At 49.7% G+C, this 15,028-nt stretch overlaps 1 protein-coding gene across 4 annotated transcripts in view; it reads left to right on the top strand.

Annotated features, from left to right (window-relative positions):
- Tvp23a (trans-golgi network vesicle protein 23 homolog A) overlaps positions 1-15,028 on the top strand; it is a 40,272-nt gene that overhangs the window by 12,878 nt on the left and 12,366 nt on the right. The window lies entirely within an intron of this gene.

Raw genomic sequence — 15,028 nt, 5'->3', positions numbered from 1 at the left:
AGGGATTTTCAAAGTGCTGTTTATAGACTAGCACTACGAAGCCAGGCATGAACTTCTGTGATCACTCCTGTGACCCCACAGCACGTGGGAGGCAGAAACAGGTGGCCGTGTCATTCTCATCTATATAGGGAGTTCAAGGCTAGCCTGGGCTACATGAGACCCTATCTCAAAGTACATTCATCAGTCAAATACATAAACAAAAGGACACAAATAGCTAACATATACCATTACCGTACTCACTCACCCCAAAGAACTTCACTGTATGTTAAAAATAAATCTGCATTTCATTTCCACAGGTCCTTTACAATTTTTGTGCCCTCAGGAGTCGGTCCTGGCAATGTTGCCTGGCAGGGATGCTACTCAATGCTGCCTTTAAAAGTATATTTCTATTCTTGAACCTGGTCACTACCACCAGACAGCCCACTCTTCCCCTCTGACTCGGTTTACCTGCAATCCCACTGGGGTTTTGTTTGTTTGTTTTTGTGAAGCAAAGTCTTGCTATGTAGCCCAGGCTGGTCTGGAACTCACAATCCCCCTGCCTCAAGCTCCCAGATATGGAGTTATATTTGCCACTCAAAAGACCCAGGATTCTTTCAAGAGAAGAAAGTGGATTTCAGATCTTTTCTCCCCTGCACAGGACTGGGGCTTGCCTCCTGGGCCTTGTGTGTGCAGGATAAACTATTATCTATCTCCAGCTTTCTTTTTCAACTTTTTATTTTCAGATACAGACTCACCAAATTACCCAGGTGGCCTTGAACTGCTTAGGCCCCCAGAGATTCCAGGCTGGCTTCCTGGTGGCATGTCTAGGAAGACTTCAAAACTTGAGATAGAAACCAGTCCGACTGGATCTTCAATGCCAGGAAGTAGGGATACTTTGAAAATCGCCATGTGGCATTTAAAATTAAATTAAATTTAAATTTAAAAAAGCCATCCTGTGGGGACTCCCACAGCTGGTAGAGGTGGGGAGTCAGTGCTGCCTGGGCGGACAGTTTGCTACTCAATTCTCCCATCATGTAACCTCCTGCCCAGAGGTGCCTTTGTCTCTGATGCCCCCCTCGGGGAGCTGTGCCCATCTTTTGTTTTGGAAAGACAGAGCTGAGCACTGAAGATGAGGTGCAAGGCTTGTAGCCTTGGTGAAGCATTCTGATCCCAGAAACCCTAAAATGGCTGAAGTGGGTTAGAGAGAGGCCTGCAGCCAACATCACCCACTCTTGCAGAAGCCATGCATTTGGTTTCCTGCTCTTTTCCTGGTCTGCCATGAACAGTGTCCGCTCACATGCCCCTGCCACCAGGCCCTGTCCACCAACATGGACTGAAGCCAAAGTAACCATCTCCTCACCCAGTCTCTGGCATGCCCTGTGGTCATAGTGATGTGAGAGCCGCTAACTTAGTCTCCCATCAGACAATTGGTTACTGGAAGGTGTCCACCATATAGGAAATATAAATGCATCCCTGTATCAGGCAGTTCATCTCCCAAGTTCGTTAAAGTCATGAGCCAGTTCCTTACATCCTCCAGGAGGTGACCAGTGACTGATTTTAAAATATATCCTGTGAACTCAGAGACAAAGACAAGATTCCATTTTTAATGCATTTGTTGGTTGGTTTGTTGATACAGCACACACATGCCACAGCTGGCTTGTGGAGGTCAGATAACCTGTGAGAGTCAGTTCTCTCTTCCCAGCTTGAGGGTTCCGGTGGTCAGGTGGCAGCAAGCATCCTTGCTCAGCCACATTCGCGTGCGCCTCTGACTTTACAAGCCGATGCTCACAGTGTAGCCGTGTCTCTGTTCCTAGAATATCCCAAACACCAGCCTCATCGTGTCCTTGTCTCCATACCTCCCCTCCCCGAACATGAAGACCGTGTGCTGTGAGATCTGGCCTGTAGGTTCAGCCTGATGGCCTGGGGAACTTAGAGGCAGTTGTCTGAGTGGGCCATTGTCCCTCCAGCTCCAGACAGCCGCTGGCCTATAGCACTACCTGAACAAACCAAGGGCAGAATCTCAGAAGACATGGAGGCCTGCCAAGTGTAACTAGGTAGTGGATTTAGCACTGTGGAGCTCCCCCACCCCCACCCGAGCGCTCTGCGGCAGGTCACCTGTGAACACAGTCGCTCTTTTACTTTAAATCTGAACAGTTCACACTCCCGGTGAGCACTAGGGGCCTTGTCTGAGAACTCACTGTCCCTTCTTCACAGACTTTCTTTGGGTTCACCATACATGCTGTGGGTTGAATGATGTCTGTGCTGAAACAAATTTTTGGGAATCCCTCACCCCCAAGTCTGGCTGAAGTATTGCCAGCTGAGACCCAAGAATTACAGCACAATTAACAAAACTTCCTGTGGAGGTTGCCTACGCCAGACAGTCTTCCTTCTCTATAGGGATATTTCAAATAAGGTTACGAGGGCTGGGGACAGTTCCGTGGGGACATTTGGTGTTGTACAAGCATGAGGACTTGAGCTCAAATGCCCAGCATCCATGTAAAAGCCAGGCATAGTGGCCCCCTTCTGTGACCCCAGTGCTAGGCAGCGGAAGATGGCTCTGTTGAGGAGGTATATGGAGCGGGCGTGGGTGGTAGAAGCGAGAGGATCCCAGGGGGCTCTCCTGACATCTACTCTAGCTAAAATAGAGCGTTTCAGGTTTAGTGAGAGACCTTGTTTCAAAAATATGGTACAGAAATGAGGAAGAACCAGATGTTGACCTCTGGCCCTCTCTCTCTCTCTCTCTCTCTCTCTCTCTCTCTCTCTCTCTCTCTCACGCACACACACCACACATAAACGCACACCACACATAAACGCACACCACACATAAACACACACCACACACATTACACAACACACACGCGTACACACACATGCACACACACACGCGTACACACACATGCACACACACACGCGTACACACACATGCACACACACGCGTACACACACATGCACACACACACACACACACACACACACACTCAGAGGTATGCATGTTCAATCAGCAATGCTATGTTTAAAGAATAAATAGGTGTGAACACATTCCTTTACCAGACACAGAAGGAGGAGGGAGGACTTTACAAACCCTTTAACACATTTCTTCAGAGACCACCAAAATGGTATACCTGGCTTCTATGCTAAAACTCGAGGGTATGGCTTTCCCTCAGGGCCCACATGTACACTTGAGTGTGGACCCTCTTTTCCCAGAGCCCCCTTCTAGTGCCCATTCATTCTTCAGTCTATGTTTTAAATCTCTTCTTAATGAACATCATCAGCTCTGGTGCTGGGGTGGAGCACAGCGGTACAGTGCTTGCCCAGCATGCTTGTGCCCCGTGTCTGTCCCCAGCATGGCATGCCTAATACTAGCACTTGCAGATAGTGGCAGGAGGGTCTGCATTTTAGAACTGCACAGGCAGTATTGTGGAACTTGGCCTGCACCCCTCAGTCACAGCCGTGACCCTGGTCATTCCTACCTGGAGAAGTCCTAAGCTCAACCAAGGGAAGATGGCAGAGCAGTTGCTCTGTCCTGCCCGGTACCGGTGCATTGTTATCGCTGGTCACTACTCACCAGGCAGTAACCTAGGCACTTTAGTGGGTTATATTTGCCATGTAATTGTCCACGCAGCTGACACTGCTGTGGCTACCCTTACACACCTTCCACTACTCCCAGGAGTGCAACTTCCACAGACCTGTGGCTCATCCCGCTTCACAGGGGGACAGGAGACTGGCACATGGTCCCAGATTCACCTGTCTGAGATCACACAAGTCCTCAGTGGAGGAGCTGGGACCCAAACCAGGGCAACTGCCAAGTTCAGAGTCTGAGCTTGTACTGAGGACTCTCACGGCATTACCCACTCTGCTGCCTTCCTTCTGAAGAAGGGCCAGTGGCACCAGGGCCCTCCTCCCTTTCTCCCCTCTCTTCCTCTTTCCTTCCTTTCAGCAGTGCATTCACAGTGCCACACACACTCTCCCCGCTAATTCCAGGATATTTTTATCACCCCAAGGGAAACCCCACCAGAGACCTGAGTCCCCTTCCCCATAGCTCCTGGCAACCACTGACACACCCTGGTGTCACCTGCCCATTCTACATAGCCCACAGAAATTAAGTATCACACGTGACCCTTTGTGTCCAGCTTCTTTCACGTGACAGGCGTTTTCAAGGCTCATCCACGTAGCTCGATAGTTATCCTTCAGCACCAAGGAGGATGCTTCCAGGACTCTTCTTGGGTACCAAATCCTAAGGATGGTCACATCCCCATATAAAAGGACATAGTTTTGACGCCTTTCCAAGCATCATGGGCCACGTCTAGAGGACTTGCAACATCTAATCCAACGGCAGTGCCACCTACACAGGTGTTAGGCCGTGTTGCTTAGAAGATGATGATTTTAAGGCCTTTACATAGAGTGTGAAGGGTTTTTACCCCTCAAATATTTTTGCATGTAAGTTTGGGGTGGGTGGGGCTGGGGATGGGTATTCATGTGGATACCGGACATGGACTCAGGTTGGAAGGGGACCATCATCCTCCACTTTGCTTTTTGAGATGGGGTCTTTCCGTGAACTTGGAGCTGATTGGGTTAGGTTGGCTGGCCAGCAAGCCCCTGAGAAATGCCTGTCTCTGCCTCCTTAGTTCTGGGATTCTAGGTGCAAACCACCATGCCCAGCTTTGTATTCTGATCCTGGGGATCTGAACTCAGGTCCTCATGCTTGAATGTGTTTGGGCTGCAGTTGAGGGTGGACACTGGCACTTATGCAGAAGTACTTCACTGCTTTCCTTCCTATTTTATTGTGATAAATTGACCATTTTAACCATTTTCTCTTTTTAAAGATTTTTTTTAAAAAATTATATTTATTGGGCTAATGAAATGGCTTAGTGAGTTATGGCTCTAATGCCCGGCCTGACAACCAGAGTTGGAGCCCTGGGATCCATGTGGTGGAAGGCAAGGGCTCCCGAAAGTTGTCCTCTGATCTCTCTACCTGTACTGTGGCATACACTCACACGCACATACACACTACACGCATGCACGCACACACATACACACATGCTCAAAAAATAGAGTAAACAGTTGATTCTCTCCTTCCTCTGTGTGTATCCCAGGGATTGAACATGGGTTGTGAGGCTTGATAGTAAACACCTTTACCCACTGAATAGTCTAGCTGACATTTTAATTTTTTTCATGTGCATAGTTCTGTGGAAGTAATGTCACTCATTTTGTGCAACACCATCACCCATGTCCAGGAATTCTCTCTTCTTCCCAACTGTAACTCAGAAAACAGTCCCTACTGCTCCTTCCCCAGCTCTTAGTAACCTCTATCTTTTCCTTCCTAGAGCATGCCTGTGTGTGCACATGCGTGTGTATGTGCTTGTGTGTGTATGTGTGCCACATGTGTGCCTGTGTTCTCAGGTGCCAGAAGAGGGTGTCCAACTCCCTGGTGCTGGAGTTAGACAATTGTGAGCCTCCTGTCATGGATGCTGGGAGCCAACAGGCAGCACTCCTAGCCAGCGCCAACCCTACTTTCTACCCCTTTCTCTAGGACTGCTCCAGCACCACATACAAACACAACTGTGTGACACCTGTTTTCTTCTGCCTGCCTTCTTCCACTTAGCATCAGGTTTTCGAGGGTGGCCCGCCTAGAACATGTGCCACACGTTACTGTAGCTGGTGATACTCCACCGTGTGCTTAGGTCACATTTTGCTTATCCGTTGACCTATTGGTGGACATTTGGGGTCTTTCCAGTTTGGCTCATTGTGATTAATACTGTTGTATATAGTACATAGTTTTCTTTGAGTCTCTGATTTCAGTTCTTTGGGGTCTATGTTTTTAGAAAACCCCAGAGCCTTGGCTAAAGGAGGGGTTCAGGGCTCCAGCATCAGTAGAGAGTAGATCGGACTGTGTTGGTGCCAGATGACTCCCTGCAGCCTGGGCTGAGCAAACAAGGCCTGCTGAGTCATCCCCATGAGTTCCCTCTATTTGATACTGAGCCACCCAGCTTCTGAAGCTGGTCTGTGTCTTTAAGAAAAAATAAAGAACAGAAACAAGTGGAGAAAACTGTGGCGTTCAGAGGGAAGTCTCCTCTGTTCTTCACTTCCACATGCAAACCTCGGCTGTGCAGACTTCTAGTGGGAACTGTGAGTTCTAGGCAACCAGCATCTACTCCAACATCCTGATGGCCCCAGAATCCAGCGTCCAGGCTCTGATGGAAGCAGAAGGCCATGCTGTCATCTGTTATGATGGAGATGGCATTGCCCCTGGATCGTTCTAGAGAAGAATGAGATGCAGGAGCCTCGGTGGCGGGTCCTGAGTATGCACAGCCACCAGGCTCCTGAAGGGTGAGAGACATTTCTGCTTCCTCAGACTTGAGTGCCTTCTGTCCCCCATTGCTTTATTCTTCACCCTGAGGTGACGTTGGAAATGAAGTAGAAGAGGGCTGTGGATGGCAAGCCGAGGTGGTGTGGACGCTGCAATCCCATCAGGCTCCCCAGAGACCAGGAAGAGTGAGCAGGTGAAGAGATGAATGAGCCCAGGGACCAGAGCACTTCATCTACAAAGCGCTTATCTTGAAAGTCTAACAACTAAGTTCAATCCCCAGAACCCACGGGAAAACCTACCCAGCACCAGGTAGACAGATAGGTCCTTGAAGCTTTCTGGTCAGCCAGCCAGCTTCCTCGGAGGCCCCACATCCCAGTGAAAGACCTTGTCTCACAAAAGTGAGGTGCATGACTTCTAGAGGACGCCCGCTGGAGTTGTCCTCTGCCTACACACACACTCTTTCGTCTCCTCCAGGGCAGGGTTAAACATCTGGGCTCTGCCTGTCACTGTACCACTGTCATTGGGAAGCTGACATTTGTGCTCCACAGTAATGTCCCACCCCATCCCACCCCCCTCTTTTAAAGAGGAACCGATAAACCCAGAAAAAAGGACTTGTGTTCTGGAATTTTCCTCAGGCATCCAGCTGCAATGACCAACTACCAGTTGGGGATTTTTAGGTGTGTGTGTGTGTGTGTGTGTGTGTGTGTGTGTGTGTGTGTGTGTGTGTGTGTGTGTGTTAAACCACAGACAGACCACACAAGGCTCCAGGACATCACCCTGTGAGTCGGTCTGTCCTGGAAGGCACTTGTGTCTCCGTGAAAAATCCAGACCAACTTCCTGTAGTCTTTCTTCCTCTACTGTTTCATTCAATTTACAGAAAAGGACAGGGAACAGAGGAGCTGGTGCCCTCCTCGCTGGGGTCCTTGTCAGTGTGGCTGAGCTGTCTTGTCCCCCAGTTGCTGCTCCTGGGCTGATTTGAGACCGATTCCTGCATCTGCTCAAAGACTGCTGTTAGCGGGAAGATGGCCAAGAAAGGAAGATTATAATGCCTGAGCCAGCAGTCTCAGCCCCTGAACTGCACACACACACACACAGGCACACTTCCTAGTGTAAACTAGGTGTCCCGCTTCATTGCTCTTAATCACAGAACTTGGAGACAGTCAGTGTCAGGAGGACTACAAGTTCTAAGCCAGTTTGAGCTCCTGGGGGAGAGGTGACGGCTCAGCGGGTAAAATGTTTGCTGTTCAGCAGGAGTAACTGAGTTCTGATGCCAGCATTCATGGAAAAGATAGGCATGGTGGTGCATCACCGGGAGCCAGCCCCGGCGGTTGGCAGATCTGAGACAGGAGGGAAGGGTGAGCCAGGCATGATGGTCGGGAGAATCCTGCAGCCTGACTGACTGGCAGCCTGAGTCCTTCTTTATTTTTACAGAATTCAGTAATCAGGAATAGATTCATGTCGTTCCAAACACAGACCATATCATTTTGGTTTTAGAAACGTGTCTTACTTCCTTCTATACATCTTCTAGTCATCATTGATAAACCATAACAGAACAGAGTTACTATCATTTCCCTCAAGTTTAATGGTTATTTTTATAACCAGTTTTACTCATTAACTCCATAACCCAGTTTTTAAAAACCTAGAGGCATATGAGAGACTGTTCTTAGTCTAGTAGCTTCTGTGCTTTAAGGACACTAAACCAAAACAAACCCCAAGCCAGCCCAGGCAGATTGCCCTGTCCCAAGCAGTATATTATTAACTCTTAATGATGAGAATGTCCAAGAAATACCCTCAGGCCAAAGATTCTGCAATTATTATTCAAATTATGGCAGTATTTATATTTTATTTCTTTATAGAATTTGTCCGTATGTCTAATCCTGGCATTCTGCTGTTCTTTGGTCCTATGACCATAGAAACAGGGACTCCGTGTGTGCTAACTTTTCTAAGAAAGGAAGGTCCTGCCATCTCGTTTTTTATCATCTCTCCACTCCACACTTGGGTCGTCCGTAGAAGTCTCGGTGCAGAGCAGAGGTCACTTCTGCTAATCTAGCCTTAATGCTGTCTATGCCTGGGTGTATAGTTCGAAGAGGCTTGCAATCTGATTTGTGGCCAATTTTTCCAGCCCGCCGAATCTTGTTGATCTTTTAAAGCTGACTTTGCTTTGATTATCTTGTTCCTGAGTAAGTACAGTGACAGATGTTTTAAGAATGTCTTATAGCCTCATAAAGAGACCTCTGGCTTCTTTATGTGTGTTACAACCTACAAAGGTGTAAGAAAGACCTTAAAGTAGATAAGGATATCTCCCTAACAGTGGGGTGTGTGGTATTAGAAGCTGTATTCCTGGGAGAAAGCATAAACTATTCATACATTTTTCCATCAACCCATTACCCCCAAATTGTACAAATATTACAAGGAAGTCCCCCTCCCTCCCTCCCTCCCTCCTTCCCTCCCTCCCTCCCTTTCTTCTTTGATGTGCGCAAGGGAGGGTGCCAACATGTGTGGTTGGCAGAAGACAACTTACAAGAATTGGTTCTCTTTTTACCATGTGGATCCTGGACTCAGGTTGTCACCTGAGCCATCTTGCCAGCCCAAGAACAGTCTAAGGACACTTGTTAGATCCCGGCTGCATTTAGGGCAGTGGTCCTTACCCCTGGTTTAGGGCTGCTGCGAAAGGGTGAGAAGGGGTTGTGTGAGCCAAGCTGAAAATGGTCCAGCCGCCTTCTGCACTGATCACTTTCTTAGCTGTTTTGAGTAGTGCTCAGGCTGCCACTTGGCCGGGTTTACGGGCTCCTCCCTGTGTGTACACACACCGAGCCCACATCCAGATGCCCATCCCCCTTATTATACAGCCCATACCCTATTCTTTAGAGTGAATTTAGGTCTAGCTGGGGGTGGGGTTTAGTTGGCCCAGCACTTACCAGGCATGTGAAAGCCCTGGGTCTAATCCCAGCACTCCACAAACCAGAAATGAGGGTGGGTACCAAAACACGGGAAGTGGAGACTAATGGAAGCCAGGCTGGGATAGACAAAACCCTGCCTCGGAAAAGGAAAAAGAAGCAGAAGCTACAGTTCCCACAGTTGCCCTTCGATTCCCATCCCACAGCCACGGCACACCCGCCACAGCTGCCATCCACAGCCACGGCACACCCGCCACAGCTGCCATCCACAGCCACGGCACACCTGCCACAGCTGCCATCCCACAATACAGCACACCCGCCACAGCTGCCATCCACAGCCACGGCACACCCGCCACAGCTGCCATCCACAGCCACGGCACACCCGCCACAGCTGCCATCCACAGCCACGGCACACCCGCCACAGCTGCCATCCACAGCCACGGCACACCTGCCACAGCTGCCATCCACAGCCACGGCACACCCGCCACAGCTGCCATCCACAGCCACGGCACACCTGCCACAGCTGCCATCCACAGCCACAGCACACCTGCCACAGCTGCCATCCACAGCCACAGCACACCTGCCACAGCTGCCATCCCACAATACAGCACACCTGCCACAGCTGCCATCCACAGCCACAGCACACCTGCCACAGCTGCCATCCCACAATACAGCACACCTGCCACAGCTACCATCCACAGCCACAGCACACCTGCCACAGCTGCCATCCACAGCCACAGCACACCTGCCACAGCTACCATCCACAGCCACAGCACACCTGCCACAGCTGCCATCCACAGCCACAGCACACCTGCCACAGCTGCCATCCACAGCCACAGCACACCTGCCACAGCTGCCATCCCACAATACAGCACACCTGCCACAGCTACCATCCACAGCCACAGCACACCTGCCACAGCTGCCATCCCACAATACAGCACACCTGCCACAGCTGCCATCCCACAATACAGCACACCTGCCACAGCTACCATCCACAGCCACGGCACACCTGCCACAGCTGCCATCCCACAATACAGCACACCTGCCACAGCTACCATCCACAGCCACAGCACACCTGCCACAGCTGCCATCCCACAATACAGCACACCTGCCACAGCTGCCATCCACAGCCACAGCACACCTGCCACAGCTGCCATCCCACAATACAGCACACCTGCCACAGCTGCCATCCACAGCCACAGCACACCTGCCACAGCTGCCATCCCACAATACAGCACACCTGCCACAGCTGCCATCCACAGCCACAGCACACCTGCCACAGCTGCCATCCCACAATACAGCACACCTGCCACAGCTGCCATCCACAGCCACAGCACACCTGCCACAGCTGCCATCCCACAATACAGCACACCTGCCACAACTGCTGAACCAATACTTACTAGTCCAAATCCAGCCTTCCCATAGGGCTTCTTTCTCTTTTCTGGCCATGCATTCTGTGGGATTTGATGAATGTGTGGTGACTTGTACCCCCCATTCTATAATATCACAAAGAATAGCTTTACTGACCCAAAGTCCTTTGTGTCCCCTGAGAGAGCGGCCTTTTCACCATTTCTGTAGTTTTGTGTCTTCAGGAACATTGTCATTTTGTGATCAGCTCACACAACCACTTCACAAAGCTGATTTCACTGAGCAGTGTGTGTTTCTCAGGCCTCCTGTGTCCTGGTGTCAGAATAGTACATTTCTGTACCACTGGCTGTGGCACAGCCTGTGCATTCCTCTACCAGGCACAGGTTAAGACCTCCAGTGAGACCCATATCCCTCGCAGGTTGAGAACCTACCTTGTGTCTCTCCAGGAGGGTGACAGTGGTGTCCACTCCAAGACTTGTAACTGTGAGAATGGGTTTATGAATAAAGGAGACTTGAACAAACCATCTCAGGGATCTGCCCCTTTCCTCACTGAGATCATTTTTTCTTCTCTTGCCTGTGGTGGAATATTAGCTTAAGATGCTTTATATTTATTTATGCTGTGGAACATTTATTTAATGATGCTAAGATGTGTTGCATTATTTTATGTTGCATTTGTTTAACTCTGTGAAGCTGTGTTACTTTGCCTGCCTAAAACACATCTAATAAGGAGCTGAATGGCCAATAGGAGAGAGAAATAAGTGGGGTTGGTAGGCAGAGAGAATAAGTAGGAGGAGAAATCTAGGGGAAAGGGTGAGAAGTGGGGAAAGAAGGAGAGGAGGACACCAGGGGCCGGCCAGCCAGCCACGGAGTAAGAAGGAAAGAAAGATACATAGAATAAAGAAAGGTGAAGAGCCTGGAGGCAAAATGTGGTTAAAGAGAAACGGGATGGGTTAAGTTAGAAAAGCTGGCTAGGAACAAGACAAGCTAAAGCCAGGTATTCATAGTAAAAATAAGTCTGTGTGTTTATTTGGGAGCTTGGTGGCGGGCCCCCAAAGAGTAAAAAGACATCTACCCTTGCCCTTGATGTCTTCTTGAGGGGAGGGTTGGATACTGAGTAGAAAAGACTATCTGTTGAGCATGACAATGGACCCTTTGCAGATTGTGGGGGGATTAGGAGTCCTGGAAGATCCCTCAAAAATGCCCCCCCACAAGCATGACAAAGAGAAAGTTGTGGTCAGAGGGGAATTTCACTGTGGCTCCTTGGTGGTGGGACTCCTGAGTGACACTGGGCTGAGATAAAAGCTGTCCCCAATCACAGAGCAGTGTGGCTTTCAGAATCTCGCGTCTGTCACCCCCATACCATCTCTTCAGGGTCCAAAAGAGACACTGCACCTGTTTACGGGGGAAGAATGAGGCCTCTGTGCACCTGTGCTCACTCGTGTGCGAATGAGCGTGTTCCCATGTCAGAGGACAACCTTGGGGGTTGGTCTTCGGCGCCCACCCTATTTGGGGAGTCTCCATGTTGTTTGCATTATAGACATGCCTGCCTAAGCAGCCTGAGAGCTTCTGGGAATCCTGGTGTCTCTGCCTCCCTCATCCATAAGAATGACTGAACCTCAGACATTCCTGATATGTGTCCTGCTTGGGTTCTAAGGAATCAAATTTGGGCCCTCACCATTGCGCAGCAAGTATTTTGCCCAGTGAGCCATCTTCCCAGTCTAAGCCTGAGGCTTTGAGAAGTTAGACAGCATTGGAAAGGCAATGGAGCTACAAGAAAAATTAAGACCTGGAAGACTGACCCCAGGCAGCTAGCTCAGGATCACCCTGCCATTTGCATCTCAAGGGATGGATCAGGAAGGCTGCTGGCCTGTGTAACCTATACATTCAGGGCTTGAGTTAGTTAGTCTTCAGAACCTAGAAGCTAGTCTTGGACCACCTTAGCATTAGCCTGGCATTAGCAAGCTGGGCCAACTCCAGATGCAGAATAAATGAGGCCCTGCACGAAACAGGACTTAAGCCATGGTTTGACATGTATCAGCTCTGCTTGGATAATGGAAACAAGAATCAAGGAAGCAGGGTGGACAAGACGACTCAGAGTAAAAGTGCAGGCCGACATCCTGAGTTTTAACCTTAGGAGCCCCAGTGGGAGAAGAGAGCTGACTCCGAAAAGTTGTCCTCAGATCCCCACACGCATTGCTCCTGGTGGGTTTTAAGAGCTCTTAGCTGTCTAGCGTAACCGTCAACAGAGAGACTTCCTCTGGCAGCTGATGGGAGCAGTGCAGAGTCCCACAGCCAAATGTTAGCTAGAGCTCAGGAATCCTTTGGAAAGTGGGGAGAAAGGATTGTAGGAGCCAGAGGGGTTGAGGGCACCACGAGAAGAGGGCTCACAGAATCAACTAAGCCGGGCTCATAGGGCTCAGAGATTCTGCCAGCAATGAGGGAGCCTGAATGGGTCTGCGCTAAATCCTCTGTGTTATGGTTGTGTAGCTTGGTGCGCTTGTGGGACTCCTCACAGTAGGAACGGGGGCTGTCTCTGATTCTTTTACCTGCTTTTGGGACCCTTTCTTCCTACTGGGTTGCCTCACCTTGCTTTGATATGAGGGCGGTGCTCAGTCTTGCTGTAACTTGTTATGCCATGTTTGCTGATAACCCTGGGAGGCCTGCTCTTTCTGAAGGAAAACAGAGGAGGAGTGGATCTGTGGGAGAGGGAAGGTGGAGAGGAGAGATGGGAGGAGAGGAGGGAGGGGAAATGGCAGTCAGTCAGGATATAATATATGAGAGAAGAATAAAATAATAATAACTAAAAAGATTTGATCTATTTTATGTGTTCACGTGTTTTGCCTGCATGTATGTGTATCACATGCATGCAGTTCCTGAAGAGGCCAGTAGAGGGCACTGAATCCCCAGAACTGGAGTTACAGGTGGTTGTAAGCTGCCACAAGGGTGCTGAGAATCCAACCCAGGTCCTCCGGAAGAGCAGCCAGTGCTCTTGACCACCAGGTCATCTCTGCAGCCCTTCCTAGTGATCTCAATCGACTCAATCACAACATTTAACACAACAAATATATTAATATATAATATATTATATATTAATATATATTAAATTCCAGGACTACTAAAATGTTTTCAGAGACTACTAAAATATTTTTTCATGTGTATGTGTATGTACATGTATGTGTGTTCCCATGTGAGGGAAAATGCGAGTTCACATAATTGTGTGTGTAGAGGCCTGGAACTGTGTATGTTGGGGTTGGGGTGAGCTGCCAGACACAGGTACTGGGAATAGAGCTCTGGTCCTCTGGAGGAGCAGGAGGTGCTTTAGCCCCCGAGATTTCTTTAAAATCCATGTTTTATAACTAACCCAGAAGTGGTATGTGGACAGACCACAGGCTAGCGAGGAGCATAGTCTGTGATATTTTAAAGAATTAGCTGGGCCATTTTAAAATATATATAGTTAGCCTCCTCATCCCCACATGACTGATGGCCTTGAACCTGTAGTCCTTTTGCCTCTACCTCCCAGATGTGGGTGTTCCAGGTGTGTGCACCACCACACCTGGTCTGTGAAGTGCTGGGGTCACACTCAGTGCCTTGTGCAGGCAAGGTGAGCACTCTTGTCAACCAAGCCACATCCCAGCCCCTCAAAGTGCATCTCAGTGCCATCACATAGCTGATGTGGTAGTTGACATGCGCTCTGTCTGTCTGCTTTTGGAAACCGGGACGCCACAGCAGGAAGCCTCCTGTGCACCTGAGCTCGTCCTCTCAGGGTCGGCCATTGCCATCCGTGTGTCCTCTGTAGCTGTTGCTCTCTCTCCAGATGGGTCTGTCCCAACAGCTTGGTGGTCCTTTTTAACTGTCTGTCCCAGTTCTCTGAAAGCAGCTACTGCAAGCTGAGGACCTCCTATGGCTCGGGCATTGGTAGGTATAGGCAGGCTGGCATCTGAAGGCACAGTGCTCAGTAAGCAACTTCTGGGGAAACTCTAGCATGTAATCGCCTCTCATTGCCAGGCAGCTGGCACGAGCTGGGCCCCATTAGTTCATCACCACTCCTAGGATGAACTCTCTAGGAACAAGCTTTGCCCCGTGGCCCGAGAGCTCTGCCCTGTGAGCTTACCCATGCTGGTGGGATGGCCCAATCTTTACTTTTAGGGAACTATCGTTGCCACTGGGTGGAAAGACAGGAATCAGCCTCACTTCACTTCAAAGGTGACCTTGTTTCAAAGAGGGAAAATGACGTTTGGAGTCAGATTATGGGAAAGTCCTGGGTTCTTCGAGTGAGAACACAGTAGTGTTGCAACACACGCAACACGTTTCAGGGGCTGGGGTGTGGCTCAGGTGCCGAGTGCTTGCATAACATGCACACATCCCAGGTTTGGTACCCAGCACCACATGGACCAGGCGTGGCAGTGCACACGGACAGTGTAGGGAAGATTATCAGACGTTCAGGGACAGCACTGTCATCATTGAGGGCAGCCTGGGA

Source organism: Microtus pennsylvanicus, chromosome 11 (assembly GCF_037038515.1).
Source record: "Microtus pennsylvanicus isolate mMicPen1 chromosome 11, mMicPen1.hap1, whole genome shotgun sequence".
Lineage (NCBI taxonomy): Eukaryota > Metazoa > Chordata > Mammalia > Rodentia > Cricetidae > Microtus > Microtus pennsylvanicus.
This window is presented reverse-complemented; position numbering and strand designations above follow the sequence as displayed.